Here is a 19,247-nt window from a genome sequence, read left to right on the forward strand (position 1 = left end):
TGAAAGGGGGAATATCAAATCCAAACTCTTCTTCTTCTTCTTCTTCTTCTTGTATTGAGTAATACTGTTGGCTCATCTTGCACAGTATTGTTTTACTCCAAGGGTAACCAGTGAGATGACGTCTAGATATTGTGGGACTGGAACTCCCATCTTCTCCTGCTAGCATGAATAATGGATAGGGACTATGGGACACACCTTCTTGATAATTTTTGGTCTTTATTATTTGACAGTTGCTTGCTAGGGTTGCCATATTTCAAAAAGTGAAAATTCAGACACATGAGGTGGGGTTTTTTGGGTGAAATTTGAGCCATTTTAAGGAAATTCGCTTTCATCTACACTGCCAACATGGCTTGACATACGTCCAGATTTGCCCAGATGTTCCAGCAATTCCAGACAGCAGAAACCCAGCTATGTCTTGGAAATTCTGGACATAGGGAAACCCTAGCAGCAGCTCACCAGTGTTTCAACTAGGAGTCTTCTCTCTCTCTCTCTCTCTCTCTCTCTCTCTCTCTCTCTCTCTCAATATTTTTATTAATTTTCCAATATAAAATTATAGAAACAATAACATCCACTTTATCACCAACATCATCTTTTTTGACTTTCCTCAGCTCATCTGATAATTCTCCATCTTAATCACTTCTTTCACATTCCCTAATTTATATTGCACTATAATAATAACTTGGGGACGCAGGTGGCGCTGTGGGTTAAAGCCTCAGCGCCTAGGACTTGCCGATCGAAAGGTCGGCGGTTCGAATCCCTGCGGCAGGGTGCGCTCCCGCTGCTCGGTCCCAGCGCCTGCCAACCTAGCAGTTCGAAAGCACCTCCGGGTGCAAGTAGATAAATAGGGACCACTTACCAGTGGGAAGGTAAACAGCGTTTCCGTGTGCAGCTCTGGCTCGCCAGATGCAGCTTTGTCACGCTGGCCACGTGACCCGGAAGTGTCTCCGGACAGCGCTGGCCCCTGGCCTCTTAAGTGAGATGGGCGCACAACCCCAGAGTCTGTCAAGACTGGCCTGTACGGGCAGGGGTACCTTTACCTTTACCTATAATAATAACTTAACCTTTCTTATTCTTTTTTTTTTTTACAATATTTCTACTATTAATTCTCACAGAGCTTCTTGAAAACTTACAAACGTTGCCTGATCATTACATATACTTTCCATATAATCTGTAAATTTAGTCCAGTCCTCAGTGAATTTCTGGTCTCATCAGTTCTGGATCCTTCCTGTTAGTTTATCAAGTTCTGCGTAGTCCGTTAATTCCATCCTCCATTCTTCAATCATAGGTAATTCTTCTTGTTTCCATTTTTGGGCCAACTAGGAGTCTTTTCTCACTCCTACCTGGAGAGGCCAGTGGTTGCAAAGGGGACAATTTGCATGCAAAACATGCTCTACCACTGACCTGCAGCCCTTCCTGGACCTAAAAAGTTGGGTAAGCTCACCATGGCAAAATAATATATATGCTGGCGATTTGATACATGATTTGTGAAGGCAGAATGGGCCTAGCTGAGAAAGGTCACCCAGTCCTGGTCAAAGCCCCAGACAGACATGCCAGAAAGAAATAGGATTGGTTAGATGCTAATTAGCACCCAACCTATTATTTGGATGTCTGCTGTTGCGTGACCTGAGGCTAGCCAAGGTTCTCAGAGCAAGAGCACCTGCTGTTTTTCATTTAACTTCAGCTTTAATGAGTGATGTGTCCATAAATCTGATAATTTTTTCTCCTTCATTCCTTTTTTTTTAATTGCATGTGGCTACCATCTCATATGAAAGAGATCAAAGCAACTGTTCAAACGACTAAGCAGCTCAGGCAGCTTATGTATAAGCATTTGAATTTAATTCTATGCCTCCATCAAATCAAAGGGAGGGGAGGTGCTAAATAAGGTTCAGTCATACACCAGGCAGTGATGCTTGATCATAGTTGGCTTTGAGAATGAGCTTAAAGGTGGGGGAATCACACTTCCCCTGTTGTGTTTAATTAAGTTACTTTATTTTTCTGTGGCATTTTGTTTTTAAAATTGTTTCAAGCTTCCATGATGATCTGTCTGTATCTACCTATCTTTCTACTCATTACATAAATATATGCAGAGTATCATCATAATACAGTGGTACCTCAGTTTTCAAACGTCTCCGTCGATGGACATTTTGGTTTACAAATGCTGTAAACTCAGAAGTAAATGCTTCGGTTTTCAAACACGCCTCGGAAGTCAAACATGCCACACGGCTTCCTCTGAGTGCAAGATCCTGAGAACTAGCTGTTGGCTGTTGAGTCCTTGGTTTTCGAATGTTTCAGAACCAAGCTACCACTGTACCAAGAGATTGTGTGATACACTGGTTGGTGTGTTGGGCTAGGGCCCAGGAGATAAAACTTCTGCCATGAAACTTCCTGGGGAACCTGGGCTAATCAACATTCCACAGTCCAGTCAAGTTGCAGGGTTGTTGTGATGATTAAATAAGAGAGGTAGGATCATGTATACCCCACCTTCTGCTCATTGGAAGAGCAAAACACAGGTAACAATATTCAAAGAAGTATTGCGTACTGGATAACACAAGATGTTACACAGTATGTGGAGAGACTTGGGGGAATGTATGGATCTATCTGTTTTCAATCTATCTCACTCTAGCACAGTGGTTCTCAACCTTGGGTCCCTAGATGTTTTTGGCCTACAACTCCCACGATCCCTATTTCACAGGACCAATGGTCAGGGATGATGGGAGTTGTAGGCCAAAAACATCTGGGGACCCAAGGTTGAGAAAGGCTGCTCTAGCATGTGCTCCTTTCATCCTAGCTTCCCATTAATCTGTGAGCAGCTGATTATTATTATTTATTTATTTTTAAAGAGTCCAAAATAACCTATTTTTTAAAAAGGCATTTTCTCACAAAATAACACATTGGAAGCAGTTCTGAACATAGTGAGAATAGACCACCAACCAGGTAGCTGACACTAGATGGGACACACGTTGGGATACAGCGGACTCTGACAGGATGTGATGTAGCCACAAGACATCTTGGAGGGATGGAGCTGGGTCTGAAAACTCCTTTATAAACTCCTTTATAAAGACGTTGAACATCAACGGGCCCAGGATAGAACCCAGCGGCACCCCACTTGCCCCTTGAGTTGAATTTCGTAGACTTGGTTTAAAGTGAACATCTGTAGGAATTTTAAGGGAAATGAAAAAGGACTTCTGTAAAATAAAGGAAACTGTCCCAGAATGGGAGGGTGGAGTTTACAAACACCTCTAGGATACAGTTCACTGGGAGTTCGCAGCCTTGGCATATGTATGAAAAGGAGGAAAATAACAATTTTTTAAAGTGCACTAATCACAGGTATTAACAGCTAGATGATGAAAGAGGGTTGGCAGTGTACAATTTGAAAATAATAAACACAGGTCAGGTAAGGAAAGGCTACATAAAAACAGGTTGGATTAATTAGTAGGCACTTTGTTAGGCAGAACACCTGTAGACGTTTTGGGCTTCAAGGGAGAGACTTGCTCTCCTTGCACAGTATAAAAGGACCTTTGAGTCGCGATTCTTCCATCAGCTCTTCTCAGCTCCACCTGAATATTTCACTGAGAACTTGGTAAGTGAGAGAATTTCACATCTTTTATTGCCTCTTCCATATGAACTGCATGCTCTCCATCTCCTTCTTTGAACCTAGAACTGCTTCTGCTTTCTGATCATGTTCAGCATCTTGCACTCAACTTTAGAGAGTTAGATTTTGAGGAAGATGCATTTTCCATGGGGTCAAGTTCACAATTGTCTACGCCATGGCTAGGGAACATCTTTGGTTCTTCAGGAGCTGCTGGTCTACAGCACCCATCAGCCTTTGCCCTTGGCCCTGCCATCCAGAGCTGATGGATGTTGGAGTTCATCAGCATCTGGAAGGTCTCAGAAGTTACTTCATTCCTGGTCTACACAGACTGGTTGCAGCTCTCCAGGGCTTTGAACAGGGCTCTTTTCCTGACTTACCTTGAGAGACCAAGGAGTGAACCAGGGGAAATGAGGTAGAAAGGCACGTGATCTACTCATTCTTTCTATGTTTCTCAGAGTTAGGTGCTTCCTTATTATGTCTTAATATTTTCATCTTTGCACTATATATCTCCCAGACCCTGCTGGTGTTGGTGATCATTATTAGTATTTTTTTAAAATAATTTTTATTAATTTTCATCATAAGAATTCATATTACATCACATTTCAGCTTTAACAAATTTTTCACTTTTGGACTTCCTTCAGCCTCTCTGATAATCATCCAAATTAATTTTTTTAATTACACATTTCTTAAATTTGCTATTGCCTTTTAGTATACCCTTTGATACCTGTTTTTCTTTTTTGCAATATTTCTTCGACTTTTACAGAGCTTCTTTAAATGCCACCAACGTTATTTCTCTATCACTTATACCTTCCCAATATTCCACCAACTTTCCCCAGTCCTCGATAAACTTTTGGTCTCATAGATATCTGATCTTTCCTGTCAATTTGTCAAGTTCTGCATAGTCCATCAGCTTCATTCTCCATTCCTCTAATGTTGGTATTTGTTCTTGTTTCCAGTTCTGGGCCAGTAATATTCTCGCCGCTGTTACTACATATTGGAAAAGTTTACAATCCTTTCTGTTTACCTCATTTCCTATGATTCCTAAAAGAAAAGCCTCTGGTTTCTTAACAAATGTATATTTCAACATTTTCTTCAATTCATTATAAATCAGTTCCCAAAAGCTCTTCACTTTTTTACATTCCCACCACATGTGATAGAAAGTACCATCTTTTTCTTTACATTTCCAACATTTCTTACATGTTTTATACATTTTTGCAAGTTTCACCGGTGTAATATACCATCTATACATCATTTTCATAATATTTTCTTTTAACGCTGTACATGCAGTAAATTTCATATTTTCATTCCATAATTTAATCCAGTCATCCATATGTATATTATATCCAAAGTCCCTGGCCCATTTTATCATAACCAATTTAACTTCCTCATATTTTGTATGCCATTCCAGCAAAATTTTATACATTTTAGATAATATTTTGTGTTCGTTATTTATTATTTCTGTTTGAAATTTTGACTCTTTCTCTGCATATCCATATTCTCTAAAATCCTTCTTAAACATCTCATTTGTTTGTAAATAATGCAACCAATCATACACATGCTCTTTTACCTCTTCATAGGGTTTCATTTTCCATCTGCCCCCCTTCCTTAACAATTAAATCTCCATATGTAATCCAATTTTTCCTCATATTAGTTTTTTTAACACTCATTACCTTTAATGGGGACAGCCAGTGTGGAGTTTTTGGTTCGAGTAGGTTTTTATACCTATCCCAGATTTCTTTCAGCGATCTTCGGAAAATGTGGTTCTCAAAACCTTTATGGCCTTTCTTCTTTCTAGACCATAAATATGCGTGCCACCCAAATCTATTATCAAATCCTTCTAAGTCTAACAACTCCGTATTTTCTAGTTTTATCCATTCCTTTAACCAGCAGAGACATGACGCTTCCTAATATAATTTCAGGTCTGGCAGGGCGAAGCCTCCTCTTTCTTTAGCATCTGTTAATAACTTAAATTGAATTCTTGGCTTCTTACCCTGCCAGATATACCTTGAAATTGTTCTTTGCCATTTCTTAAAAATTGCCGTCCCTCTGATTACTGGAATTGTCTGAAACAAAAATAATAATTTTGGCAGAACGCTCATCTTTATCGTTGAAATCCTCCCCCACATTGATAGTTCCATTCGTCCCCACACCTCCAGATCTTTCTTTATTCCATTCCACACTGGTATATAATTATTCTGATATAAATCAATACTCTTAGGGCTTAACCAGATATTTCACCTTATTCACCACTTCTATTCCTATTTGCTGTTGCATTATTTGTATCGTTTCTTGATCCATATTCTTAGCAATTATTTTGGTCTTTCTCTTATTCAATTTAAAACCTGCCACTTGACCAAATCTTTCCACCTCTATAAGAATATTTTTGGTGCTCTCCAAAGGTTCTTCCACCATTTAAACCAGATCATCGGCAAAGGCTTTAACCTTATATTCATTCTGGCCTACGTCTACCCCTTTTATTTCCTCATTTTCTCCTATAGAGTTTAAAAAGACTTCCAGGACCATGATGAATAACAATGGCGAAAGTGGACACCCTTGTCGTGTACCTTTGGTTTTTAATTGAATTGCTTATTATATGTCTTAATATTTTCATCTTTGCACTATATATCTCCCAGACCCTGCTGGTGTTGGTGATCATTATTTATTGGTTTTTCTTAAAATAAATGATAAACTGTTGATTGTAAGAGGGTTGGGGGGGGGGGAACTGAAAGAGGTTTACAAAGCAGGTGCTGCTGCTGATACAATTTCTCAAAACTGAATGAATGAATCATGAATGAAGAGGGTGGATGTTTTACCTATCCTCAAAACCTCAACCTATCCTTTCAGACCCAGCTCCATCCCTCCACAATGTCTTGTGGCTTCGTCTCATCCTGCCAGCCCTGCTGCGCCCCATCCTGCGTCAGCTACCCGGTCGGGGGTCTGGGCTCACTGTGCTCCCCTTGCGGTGGTGGCATCTCAGGGGGCTTGGCGTCCTATGGTGGAGGAGTGTCATCGAGTAGCCTTGGCCTGACCTCTGGGGGCAACGTTGGCTGCGTCAATCAGCTGCCACCATGTGAAGTACTCATCCAGCCACCTCCCAGTAGTGTGATCATCCCAGGAGCAGTCCTTGCCACCAGCTGTGAGCCACTTCGAGTGGGAGGATACACTGCCTGTGGTGGAGGGTCCTCTCTTGGTGGAGGGCTAGGAAGCGGCCGCTCTAAATATTGTTGCTATTAAAAGGAGAGCCCAGGCAAGGCACCGCCTCCTTTCATTAAAGCTTAGCTTCAGCATGGAACCTGTTCTCTGTGAGTTTCTGTTGTGTTCCTCCCACACTTCAACACCACCACCCCACATTTCAATTTCCAGCACTAATCGAGACCCCTAAAATGCATAACACCTTTTTTTGTGTGTGTGGGCATGGGAGCAATTTTACTATGCTAAGCTAAATACTAAACAAAGGAAAGTGTCAGGGGTTTTTGTTTAATAATAATAATAATAAATATTTTTTATTTATACCCTCCCCTCCCCAGCCAAGGTTGGGCTCAGGGCGGCTAACAAGCAGGGGACTTGTATGTATTATTATTTTTTTCCAAATCCCAATATGCTAGCAAAAGAAGACCACCAGCAGCAAAAATCAGGATCAGATCTTCCCTTTTAATAGAGAGAGGTTGGAATTCCCAGATGCCCTGAAACATCTTCTCTTTCAGATTTCAGAATGCGTGAACATTCTGTCCCTGTGCCATGTGAAACATCAGGTTGATCGCTAGATGGCACCACAACCTATGGTGGCCTGCATTTTCATTACTTATTTCTTGCTTTATAGGCAAGATGGAATTGCTGTCACATTCAGGGAGGCCAGCAATAGGTAGGAGCAGAGTCTGCTTCATGTTGCTGGAAGGACTCTGTGTGGAAGCGTTTGGTTTTGCTTGGTTTAATTGGCAGCTAGTCTGGGAAGGAAGGGACAGGTTAAGAGTGGTGGGTTCATCAAATGAGGCAGCATTGCATTGAGGGCACTCTTTGTCGATTATGATGAGATCAAAGACCACTTTCAGAGTTGGTTGCATTATCGACAACTACATGAAACATATAAAGAAGACTGTAAGAAAGGATTTAGTTATACTAGATCTAGGTTTCAAACGGAAGTGATTGAAGGGAAAGTGAAACTACTGAAGGCCGCATATAGCATACTATTAGAATGGGAGACGAAAGATGAAGAGGTAAAATCAGTTATGATTAAATGGGCACAAGATGTAGGTCACAACATCATGATGGAGGATTGGGTTAAATTATGGAAAACTGACTTAAAATTTACAGATTGTTCCCTATTGAAGGAGAATTACATGAAGATGATGTACAGATGGTACACAACACCAGTGCAGTTAGGGAAAATGTACAAAACTAGTTCAAATATATGTTGGAAGTGTAAGGAAAAGGAGGGAACATTTTATCATATGTGGTGGTGTCAGGGGTTCAGAAGGAGAGACACAGGAGGGGGAGCAAATGGAGAGTGAGGAGGAGGAGTACGAGGGGGGCGCAGGCAGTGACAGTGGCCAGAGTTATTCCACAAGCCTCTCTAGCGAATCGGAGGACTCACAGAAGGGAGCGCCGGTGGCCAGAGCAAAGGGGGGTCCAGGGGGGAAGCCCCAGGAGGAAGGGGCCAGCGGGGAGTCCCTGAGCAGCAGCTGGAGATCAGGACCAGCGTCTCCACCAGAGCGCAGTGGGGAGGGGGAGTCCCAGGAGTCGGGACCAGTGTCCTCTCCACCAGAGGGAGGAGAGGAGTCAGGTTTGGCAACACCCACATCAGGAAGCGGGGAAACGGTCAGAAGGAAAGTCACCGGCTGGGCGCGCGCGCCAAGTTCAAATGTACAGGAGCGCGGCACAGCGGGGAGCCCAGGAAGGGAGCCAGGTCCTAAAGCCCGCCGGAGGGAGGGGCAAGACTCAGGAGGCTCAGCGTCAGAGGAGTCCAGGAAGGAGGGAACCCCAGAGGGCAGAAGGACCCAGCGCAGGAAAGAGCAGCGCAAGAGGTGGAGCCGGGCTAGAATCTTAAACTGGTGTGGGTGGAGCAGTGAGTCAGAGGGGACTTAGCCGGTCTAGCGTCAAGACGTGGTTCTGCGCGCCCAGAGCTTGGAAATGGAAACTAAACTTTAATAAAGACTTTTGTATATAACATCCACTGGGCGTTGGTCCTCTGTGAGCTGGGACCTAGCGGCAGTCCTGACAGTAAGTCCCCTCTCCTCTTGTCCACCAATTCTACAACCTCGTGGAGTGTGGGAAAGCAGCGAGGGGTGAAGATTGGTGCTTCGCGAGCTCACGAAAACCAGGGAAATGACTACCGAAGAGAAGATAGCGAGTCTGCAAAACGCAGTGACGCAGCTGACTGCAGAAATTGCGGCGTCCAGAAAAAAGGAGCAGGAAGCAGCTGTTACCTGCCAGGATCTGCGAACCAGGTTAGAAGTGCTAACTACACAGAGGCTACCGGCCGCCAGACCAGAAGGGATTGGGCTGGGGAACAGAGGAGGGAGCCTTGTGTCTCACTTCAATGGGGACCTGCAGGAGTATCCTAACTTCAGAGCAGATGTACTATATGCACTGCAGCTACTTGACAAGGACTTTAAAAATGAGGAAGAAAGAGTGGGATTTATTGTTTCGCATTTACGGGGAGAGGCGAAAACGTGGCTGCGCAATCTCTGGAGAGATAAGGATCCAGCCCTACAAGATGCGGGTGCCTTCCTTAAAGTGAAGGATGCGTGTTTTTTGTCTGAGATTGATGTGGATATCGCTAGGAAACAGATTCACGGACTAAGACAAGGTAGAGCCACTGTAAGGCAATATCACTCCCGTTTTTTTGCATTGGTGAACGCACTGGGGTGGGAGAGAGATTTGCCTGCCGTCAGAGATCTGTTCTGGGAGGGGCTGAACGGAGCTGTGAAAGACGAAATTGCAAGGGGGGAGAGACCCCAAACCACCAAGGACATTGTGGAGAGGGCACTCACCATTGGGGTTAGGCTGGAAGGACGCTCTTGGGACAAAGAGGAGGGGCATTGGGGCCGCACACCAACGAAAGCACCACCCCCCTTTCCCAAGGAAGCGGCGTGCGCTCGATCCATGCCTCCGCTGGGAGGAGGAGAGGAGCCGATGGAGATAGGTGGTGCTAAGGCTCAGTCCACAGCCGGAGCCCTAACGCCGGGAGCAGTCAAAATGAAGCCTCCTAGAGGGACCAGGAAGTGCTACATCTGCGACAGTGCTCAGCACATGGCGAAAGAGTGTCCCCAGCGGTTTCACAAGCACACTGCAGCCGCAGCGACAGTAACAGAAGCAGTTCAGCAGAGTGAATCACAGCAGGAAAACTCCACTGTCTGGCTGGAAATGGAGTCACTGGGGGCCAGCCAGACAAGTCAGTGAAGCAATCCCCAGTAAGGTTACAGCCCACAGACCCCCTCCCACCCAAACCAGTAGTGCAGCTCACTGCATCCCTTCAACTTCCCAATGGGCTCACTGTAGAGATCCCCATTACGATTGACTCTGGGAGCAATGCAGATTTTATAGGCATGGACTTCATCCAGCAACATGGCATAGCCCTTCTGCCAGCGACGGTACCTCTGAACGTCGTCACGGTGGACGGCAGGGAGCTACTGGGAGGGCAAGTGCTGCAGCAGACGCCGCCAATGGTGATGCGCATTGGTAATCACCGCGAAGTCATCAGCTTCAACGTCACCCGCCTGTCAGACACGCCCATTGTGTTGGGCATGAGTTGGCTGGACAGGCACAGCCCGGCATTGGCATGGTACCAGCGTCAACTGACCTTCTGCTCCTCCTACTGCGCAGAACACTGCATCCTCGTTAACCAAGAAGATGAGGGGCACAAAGACGGACCACAGCTGCACTTAGGCATGTTGCAAGCGGTACCCAACAAGTACAAAGAGTTTTTGGAGGTCTTCTGCGAGAAGGAAGCGGACAAGCTGCCTCCCCACAGACCCTATGACTGCAAGATTGACCTCCTGCCGGGGGCGACGCTCCCGACGGGGAAGCTGTATTCCATGTCTGAGGATGAATTGCAGGAGCTCAGGGAGTTCATAGATCACAACTTGAAGCGGGGATTCATCCGAGAGTCCAAGGCGGTGGGGGGCAGCCCTGTATTCTTTGTAAAGAAGCGGGACACGCCCCAAAAGAGGCTTGTAGTTGATTACCGCGTCTTAAATGCGAAAACTAAGCCCTCAGCCTTCCCTATGCCCAAGATCGATGACCTGCTGGCGACGGTGAGGAAGGGTCGCATCTTTACCAAGTTGGATCTGCGCGGAGCGTACAATCTCATTCGCGTGAGGGAAGGTGACGAGTGGAAAACGGCCATGTTTATGCCGTTGGGCACCTATGAATATAGAGTTATGCCTTTTGGATTACAAAATGGCTCCCACTGTTTTCAAGCATTCATGCATCATGTCTTGGCGGGTCTTCTCTACAAGAAGTGCGTCTGCTTCCTGGACGACATCCTCATCTTCTCGGAGTCGCCGGAGGCTCACAAGAGAGATGTCAGGGAAGTCCTGCAGCGGCTGCGGGAGCACCGGCTTTACGCCAAGCTGGAGAAGTGCCAGTTCGACAAGACGGAGGTGGACTTCCTGGGCTACAAACTGTCCGACAAGGGACTCGCCATGGACAGTACCAAGGTACGGGCAGTGCTGGACTGGAAGAGCCCACGCAATCGAAAGGAAGTCCAGAGGTTTGTCGGCTTTGCCAACTTTTATCACAAGTTCATCAAGGGTTTCGCCATGCAGACAGCGGCCATCACTGACACCCTCAGTTCCAAGAAGAAGAAGTTCATCTGGACGGAGCAGGCAGAGCAGTCCTTTCAGAAGCTCAAGCACCTCTTTGCGTCCGAGGAACACCTGCTACACGTGAACCCCAGCAGGCCCATGAGAGTGGAGACGGACGCGTCAGACAGGGCCGTGGGGGCCGTCCTGTTGCAGCAAACCCACCAGGGGGACTGGAGGCCGTGCGCTTTCTACTCCAGGAAACTCAGCAAGTCGGAGCAGAACTACACCATCTGGGACAGGGAGTTACTGGCCATACATGCAGCCTTCAAGGCGTGGCGGCATTTCCTCGTCGGGGCCAAACACACGGTGCAGGTCCGTACAGACCATAAGAACTTGGAGGTACTGGCGCACGGCAAGGTTCCTGAACCAGAGACACATCCGCTGGGCGGAGTTCTTTGCAGATTTCGACTTCAGAATAGAATACATCCCTGGAAACAACAACATCATGGCGGACGCGCTGTCCAGGAAACCGCAGTATCTCGAAGAAGAGGTGCCGGCGCCGGCCAAGCATATTTTCGCACCCAAGGCGTGGGCATGCGCGTCAGCCACGGTGGACGGGCATGCGCGTCAGCACGGTGCGTCGCGCGCTGCAGACAGACTCCTTCGCGCGAGCCAAGATGGAGGAGGTGCGTAGCGGAACGGCGAGGGACGACGACTTCCAAATACGCGACAGCCTGCTCATCCGCAAAGGAGCCCTCTACGTGCCGGGAGACAACCTCCGCGCGAGGGTCCTGCAACAGCTGTACGACGCGCCCAGCGCGGGACACTTCGGCAAGGAGAAGACGGTGGACCTAGTGGCCAGAGACTTTTGGTGGCCCAAGATGAGGGGGGATGTCGCGGAATACGTCAGGAGGTGCGACACCTGCCAAAGGGCCAAACCAGTACACCAGCCGCCGGCGGGCCTCTTGGAACCGCTACAGACACCGTTCGAGCCGTGGGAGAGGGTGGCCCTGGACTTTGTCACGGATCTGCCCAGCTCGAGAGGCAAGACGGCAGTACTCGTGGTAGTAGACTTGTTCACCAAGATGGCCCACTTCATTCCTTGCGCGAAGATGGCCACAGCCGAGCAGACCGCCAAGCTGTTTATAGACCACGTGTTCAAGGTGCACGGCCTACCACGGTCCATCCTGTCCGACAGGGGGCGCCAGTTCATATCCAACTTCTGGCAAAAGCTGATGGGTTTCCTGAACGTCAAGGTCAGCCTGGCGTCGGCACGACACCCGCAGACTAACGGACAGGCGGAGAGAGTCAACGCCATCATGCAGCAGTACCTGAGATACTACGTGAACCAGCAGCCCTCGACCTGGGTGGACTACCTACCGCTAGCCGAGTTCGCCTACAACAACACGAAACACGTGTCCACGGGGGTGACACCGTTTTTCGCCAACAATGGGCGGCATCCCAGAACCTTCCCGGGTTTGGAGAAAGTGAGGGTGGGGGAGACGCAGGGAGCAGAGGCAGTGGCAGCGGAGTTGCAGGAGATCCACGAGCAGCTCCGGAGGCAGTTAGAGATGGCGAAACAGGCTTACAAAGTGCAGGCAGACCGACACAGGAGGGTTGGGGAAGATATCCGGGTAGGAGACTGGGTCTGGTTAGCAGCCCAGGCAGTTCCGGCCAGATCGTTGGCCAAGAAGAAGCTCGGGCACAAGCAGTTAGGGCCTTACCAAGTAGAGGCACAGATCAACCCAGTGGCCTTCCGTTTAACACTCCCAGAGGGGTCCAGAATGCACCCGGTCTTTCATAGATCAGTGCTCACACCCTACAAAGAGCCCCACAGGTTTCAGGCACCAGGGACAGCGCCAGACCCGCTCAGGGAAGCGCCCAAAAAGGGGGGGTCGCCGAGGAGGGGGCCACTCAACGAAGCCACTGAGATTTTAGACTCAAGGTGGGGGGAGGACGGGATTGAATATCTTCTCGCCACAGAGGACACCCCGGCCAGCGCCAACAGGTGGGTGCCGGATTAAGCATTGGAGGAGCAGTTGCTCAAGGAAGAATTCCATACACTTTTCCCGCACAAGCCTATGCCAGCGGGCTTTTTCGATGATTGTCTGTTCACACCCACACTCTCGGCCAGCACTTTCCGGGGTTTCTCGTCAGCGGAGGACTCGGCTCCGGGAGGCAGCTCCCCAGAGGGATCGCTCTCAGGTTTTGGCACGGGGGGGATCTTATTGGTGGGAGGACCAACCCGAAGTGGGAGGGCGCAGAGACGTGCCGGAGGGACCCTGCGAAGTGGCGGCACCTCAGGCGACAGGGGGAGAAGGGGTTGTGAGTGATTTGGGGGCGGCCTCAGATTTCGAACACACCGCCCAGGAGATGGAAGCGAAGGGAATCGCAGTCGACGAGCCCATGGAGGACTTTCCGGACTTCTCACGATGGCTGCACGCCTCGGGGGACGAACTGTATCCTGAACTCACCCCGACAACTCTAGAGCACCCGGAACCCGCACCTGAAGAGGGGGAGGGGGGAAGGGGGGGCTTCGAGGGGGGGATGGATGTCAGGGGTTCAGAAGGAGAGACACAGGAGGGGGAGCAAATGGAGAGTGAGGAGGAGGAGTACGAGGGGGGCGCAGGCAGTGACAGTGGCCAGAGTTATTCCACAAGCCTCTCTAGCGAATCGGAGGACTCACAGAAGGGAGCGCCGGTGGCCAGAGCAAAGGGGGGTCCAGGGGGGAAGCCCCAGGAGGAAGGGGCCAGCGGGGACTCCCTGAGCAGCAGCTGGAGATCAGGACCAGCGTCTCCACCAGAGCGCAGTGGGGAGGGGGAGTCCCAGGAGTCGGGACCAGTGTCCTCACCACCAGAGGGAGGAGAGGAGTCAGGTTTGGCAACACCCACATCAGGAAGCGGGGAAACGGTCAGAAGGAAAGTCACCGGCTGGGCGCGCGCGCCAAGTTCAAATGTACAGGAGCGCGGCACAGCGGGGAGCCCAGGAAGGGAGCCAGGTCCTAAAGCCCGCCGGAGGGAGGGGCAAGACTCAGGAGGCTCAGCGTCAGAGGAGTCCAGGAAGGAGGGAACCCCAGAGGGCAGAAGGACCCAGCGCAGGAAAGAGCAGCGCAAGAGGTGGAGCCGGGCTAGAATCTTAAACTGGTGTGGGTGGAGCAGTGAGTCAGAGGGGACTTAGCCGGTCTAGCGTCAAGACGTGGGTCTGCGCGCCCAGAGCTTGGAAATGGAAACTAAACTTCAATAAATACTTTTGTATATAACATCCACTGGGCGTTGGTCCTCTGTGAGCTGGGACCTAGCGGCAGTCCTGACAGGTGGGGTTGTAAAGTAATTAAAAAAAATTGGGAAATGATATACAATGAACTGAAGAAAATGTTCCATTTAACATTTGTTAAAAAACCCGAGGCATTTTTGTTGGGGGTCATAGGGAAAGACCTGCCAAAAAAGTTGAAAAACATCTTCATGTATGCGACAACGGCTGCGAGAGTTCTGATAGCACAAGGATGGAAGACTGAAGAAATCCCAACTAAAGAATCATGGCAAGAAAAATTGATGGATTATGCAGAACTGGCAAAATTGACTCATAAGCTACGGGACAAGGATAACTGTGACTTTAAGGATGAATGGGAACCTTTCACAAAGTATTTGAAGACACAACAAAGTGAACGGGACTCCTTGGCAGGTTTTGAATAAACATCCACATCTTTATTTTTTTTACTGATAATAATTATCTAAACAGTTGGAGGATCTATACAACTCTGTAACATGCAGAAAATAGCATTATTGGAGAAACCAAAGACTGGAATGGAGGGAAGTCAGGGGGTGGGGTGGGGTGGGGGGAGGGGTTTTGGGGGGAGGGGAGGAAAAATGGGGAGGGAATAAGGATATGTATTTGGAAAATATGTTTTGTTATAACTTTGAATAATTTTTTTTTTTTTTTAAAGGGCAGTCTGTCGCCCTGCTTGGCTTTGCAGGGGTTTTTTGGAGCTTCCCTTTCATCTGGCATGCACATTGGGTTGAATGCTGAGCCCGCAGAGCCACAGGGAATAATAATAATAATAATAATAATAATAATAATAATAATAATAATAATTAATAAGAAATTTATTTATACCCTTCCCACCTGGCTGGGTTTTCCCAGCCACTCTGGGCGGCTTACAACAAAAGATTAAAAATACATTAAAACATCAGTCATTAAAAACTTCCCTCAACAGGGCTGCCTTCAGATGTCTTCTAAAAGTCTGGTAGTTGTTTATTCCCTTGACATCTGAAGGGAGGGTGTAACACAGGGCAGGTGCCACTATCGAGAAGGTCCTCTGCCTGGTTCCCTGTAACCTCACTTCTCGCAATGAGGGAACCATCAGAAGGCCCTCAGAACTGGACCTCAGTGTCCGGGCTGAATGATGAGAGACCTTCCCCTCAGGTATACTGGACCAAGGCTATATAAAGCTGTAAAGGTCAACACCAACACTTTGAACTGTGCCTGGAAACATACTGGGAGCCAATGTAGGTCTTTCAGGACCAATGCTATATGGTCTCGGCAGCTTACTTGGTCTTGCAAATCCTCAAAGTTGTGACATTTCAATAAATAAAGCCTTCCTCCAAAGTTTGCTTCCTGAGCCTTTTTGTAGCATCTGACACTCGAGTGCAGATTGATTTGATAGAATCACCTTTATATGCAAGCCAAACTGAATTCACTCCTGAAACATTACCCTATTTGGACAACTTCAGAAATTTAATGGCACGTGAATTTCTGATGGTCTACAATAGGCTCGAACCATTCACAAATACACTTCTCACAATGGTAACCATTGCAGAGTTCTTGTACAATAGGTTGTGCATATTCTAAGCACAATTGAACTGGGACAAGGTACTTGGGAAGAAATATCTCTCCCACACTTTTTCCACAGCTCAAGGGCACAGAATATTATGGTTATGAATCAGCCGAAGATCAGAGATGCTTTATTTAATCCTTTAGCTTCTAGTCAGTTAATTGATTCATTAAACTATTAAAGGCAGCTGTGTTTTCATATTGCTAAACCTCAATCTGGAAATCTTCTTCATTGTGATACAAGAGGAATAAAGCTTACCTGAGCTGGCAGGTGGCAAAGGATCTAAAGCAACTGCAGACTGACTGACTGACTGATTATATACTGATTAAATAGATCTAAGTGGTGTACAGAAAACTGAAGAAACAACAGACTACTTAAACAAAATATTACAATAACACAGTTTCATAGAAAAATAACACACTAATACAAAGTTATTGATATGTACAAATCAGTTCATTTTCCTTCTGACACATCCTCCCTCTCAGCTTCCAGGTTCTCACCCAGGGCTCAAACAAACTCTCATCTCATCCACAAAAGTCACACAGTGAGAAGAGGGTATAAATAAATTAATTATTAATTATTATTATTATTATTATTATTATTATTATTATTATTATTATTCCCTGTGGCTCTGCGGGCTCAGCATTCAACCCAATGTGCATGCCAGATGAAAGGGAAGCTCCAAAAAACCCCTGCAAAGCCAAGCAGGGCGACAGACTGCCCTTTAAAAAAAAAAAAAATTATTCAAAGTTATAACAAAACATATTTTCCAAATACATATCCTTATTCCCTCGCCATTTTTCCTCCCCCTCCCCCCCAAAACCCCTCCCCCCACCCCACCCCACCCCCTGACTTCCCTCCATTCCAGTCTTTGGTTTCTCCAATAATGCTATTTTCTGCATGTTACAGAGTTGTATAGATCCTCCAACTGTTTAGATAATTATTATCAGTAAAAAAAATAAAGATGTGGATGTTTATTCAAAACCTGCCAAGGAGTCCCGTTCACGTTGTTGTGTCTTCAAATACTTTGTGAAAGGTTCCCATTCATCCTTAAAGTCACAGTTATCCTTGTCCCGTAGCTTATGAGTCAATTTTGCCAGTTCTGCATAATCCATCAATTTTTCTTGCCATGATTCTTTAGTTGGGATTTCTTCAGTCTTCCATCCTTGTGCTATCAGAACTCTCGCAACCATTGTCGCATACATGAAGATGTTTTTCAACTTTTTTGGCAGGTCTTTCCCTATGACCCCCAACAAAAATGCCTCGGGTTTTTTAACAAATGTTAAATGGAACATTTTCTTCAGTTCATTGTATATCATTTCCCAATTTTTTTTAATTACTTTACAACCCCACCTGTCAGGACTGCCGCTAGGTCCCAGCTCACAGAGGACCAACGCCCAGTGGACGTTATATACAAAAGTATTTATTGAAGTTTAGTTTCCATTTCCAAGCTCTGGGCGCGCAGACCCACGTCTTGACGCTAGACCGGCTAAGTCCCCTCTGACTCACTGCTCCACCCACACCAGTTTAAGATTCTAGCCCGGCTCCACCTCTTGCGCTGCTCTTTCCTGCGCTGGGTCCTTCTGCCTTCTGGGGTTCCCTCCTTCCTGGACTCCTCTGACGCGGAGCCTCCTGAGTCTTGCCCCTCCCTCCGGCGGGCTTTAGGACCTGGCTCCCTTCCCGGGCTCCCCGCTGTGCCGCGCTCCTGTACATTTGAACTTGGCGTGCGCGCCCAGCCGGTGACTTTCCTTCTGACCGTTTCCCCGCTTCCTGATGTGGGTGTTGCCAAACCTGACTCCTCTCCTCCCTCTGGTGGTGAGGACACTGGTCCCGACTCCTGGGACTCCCCCTCCCCACTGCGCTCTGGTGGAGACGCTGGTCCTGATCTCCAGCTGCTGCTCAGGGACTCCCCGCTGGCCCCTTCCTCCTGGGGCTTCCCCCCTGGACCCCCCTTTGCTCTGGCCACCGGCGCTCCCTTCTGTGAGTCCTCCGATTCGCTAGAGAGGCTTGTGGAATAACTCTGGCCACTGTCACTGCCTGTGCCCCCCTCGTACTCCTCCTCCTCACTCTCCATTTGCTCCCCCTCCTGTGTCTCTCCTTCTGAACCCCTGACACCACCACATATGATAAAATGTTCCCTCCTTTTCCTTACACTTCCAACATATATTTGAACTAGTTTTGTACATTTTCCCTAACTGCACTGGTGTTGTGTACCATCTGTACATCATCTTCATGTAATTCTCCTTCAATAGGGAACAATCTGTAAATTTTAAGTCAGTTTTCCATAATTTAACCCAATCCTCCATCATGATGTTGTGACCTACATCTTGTGCCCATTTAATCATAACTGATTTTACCTCTTCATCTTTCGTCTCCCATTCTAATAGTATGCTATATGCGGCCTTCAGTAGTTTCACTTTGCCTTCAATCACTTCCGTTTGAAACCTAGATCTAGTATAACTAAATCCTTTCTTACAGTCTTCTTTATATGTTTCATGTAGTTGTCGATAATGCAACCAACTCTGAAAGTGGTCTTTGATCTCATCATAATCGACAAAGAGTGCCCTCAATGCAATGCTGCCTCATTTGATGAACCCACCACTCTTAACCTGTCCCTTCCTTCCCAGACTAGCTGCCAATTAAACCAAGCAAAACCAAACGCTTCCACACAGAGTCCTTCCAGCAACATGAAGCAGACTCTGCTCCTACCTATTGCTGGCCTCCCTGAATGTGACAGCAATTCCATCTTGCCTATAAAGCAAGAAATAAGTAATGAAAATGCAGGCCACCATAGGTTGTGGTGCCATCTAGCGATCAACCTGATGTTTCACATGGCACAGGGACAGAATGTTCACGCATTCTGAAATCTGAAAGAGAAGATGTTTCAGGGCATCTGGGAATTCCAACCTCTCTCTATTAAAAGGGAAGATCTGATCCTGATTTTTGCTGCTGGTGGTCTTCTTTTGCTAGCATATTGGGATTTGGAAAAAAATAATAATACATACAAGTCCCCTGCTTGTTAGCCGCCCTGAGCCCAACCTTGGCTGGGGAGGGGAGGGTATAAATAAAAAATATTTAT

The 19,247-nt window shown here is 47.2% G+C and overlaps 1 protein-coding gene and 1 long non-coding RNA gene across 2 annotated transcripts in view; both read left to right on the plus strand.

Annotated features, from left to right (window-relative positions):
* Window positions 1-19,247, plus strand: part of LOC310833419 (T-lymphocyte surface antigen Ly-9-like) — a 497,325-nt gene that overhangs the window by 15,941 nt on the left and 462,137 nt on the right. The gene's annotated exons all lie outside the window — the stretch shown is intronic.
* LOC310833074 lies at window positions 3,547-6,884 on the plus strand. Its single transcript, XR_014558544.1, has 2 exons — window positions 3,547-3,580; window positions 6,437-6,884. It is a non-coding gene; the product is annotated as an uncharacterized lncRNA (long non-coding RNA).

This window comes from Podarcis gaigeae (genome assembly GCF_964106915.1).
Source record: "Podarcis gaigeae genome assembly, chromosome: 16".
NCBI lineage: Eukaryota > Metazoa > Chordata > Lepidosauria > Squamata > Lacertidae > Podarcis > Podarcis gaigeae.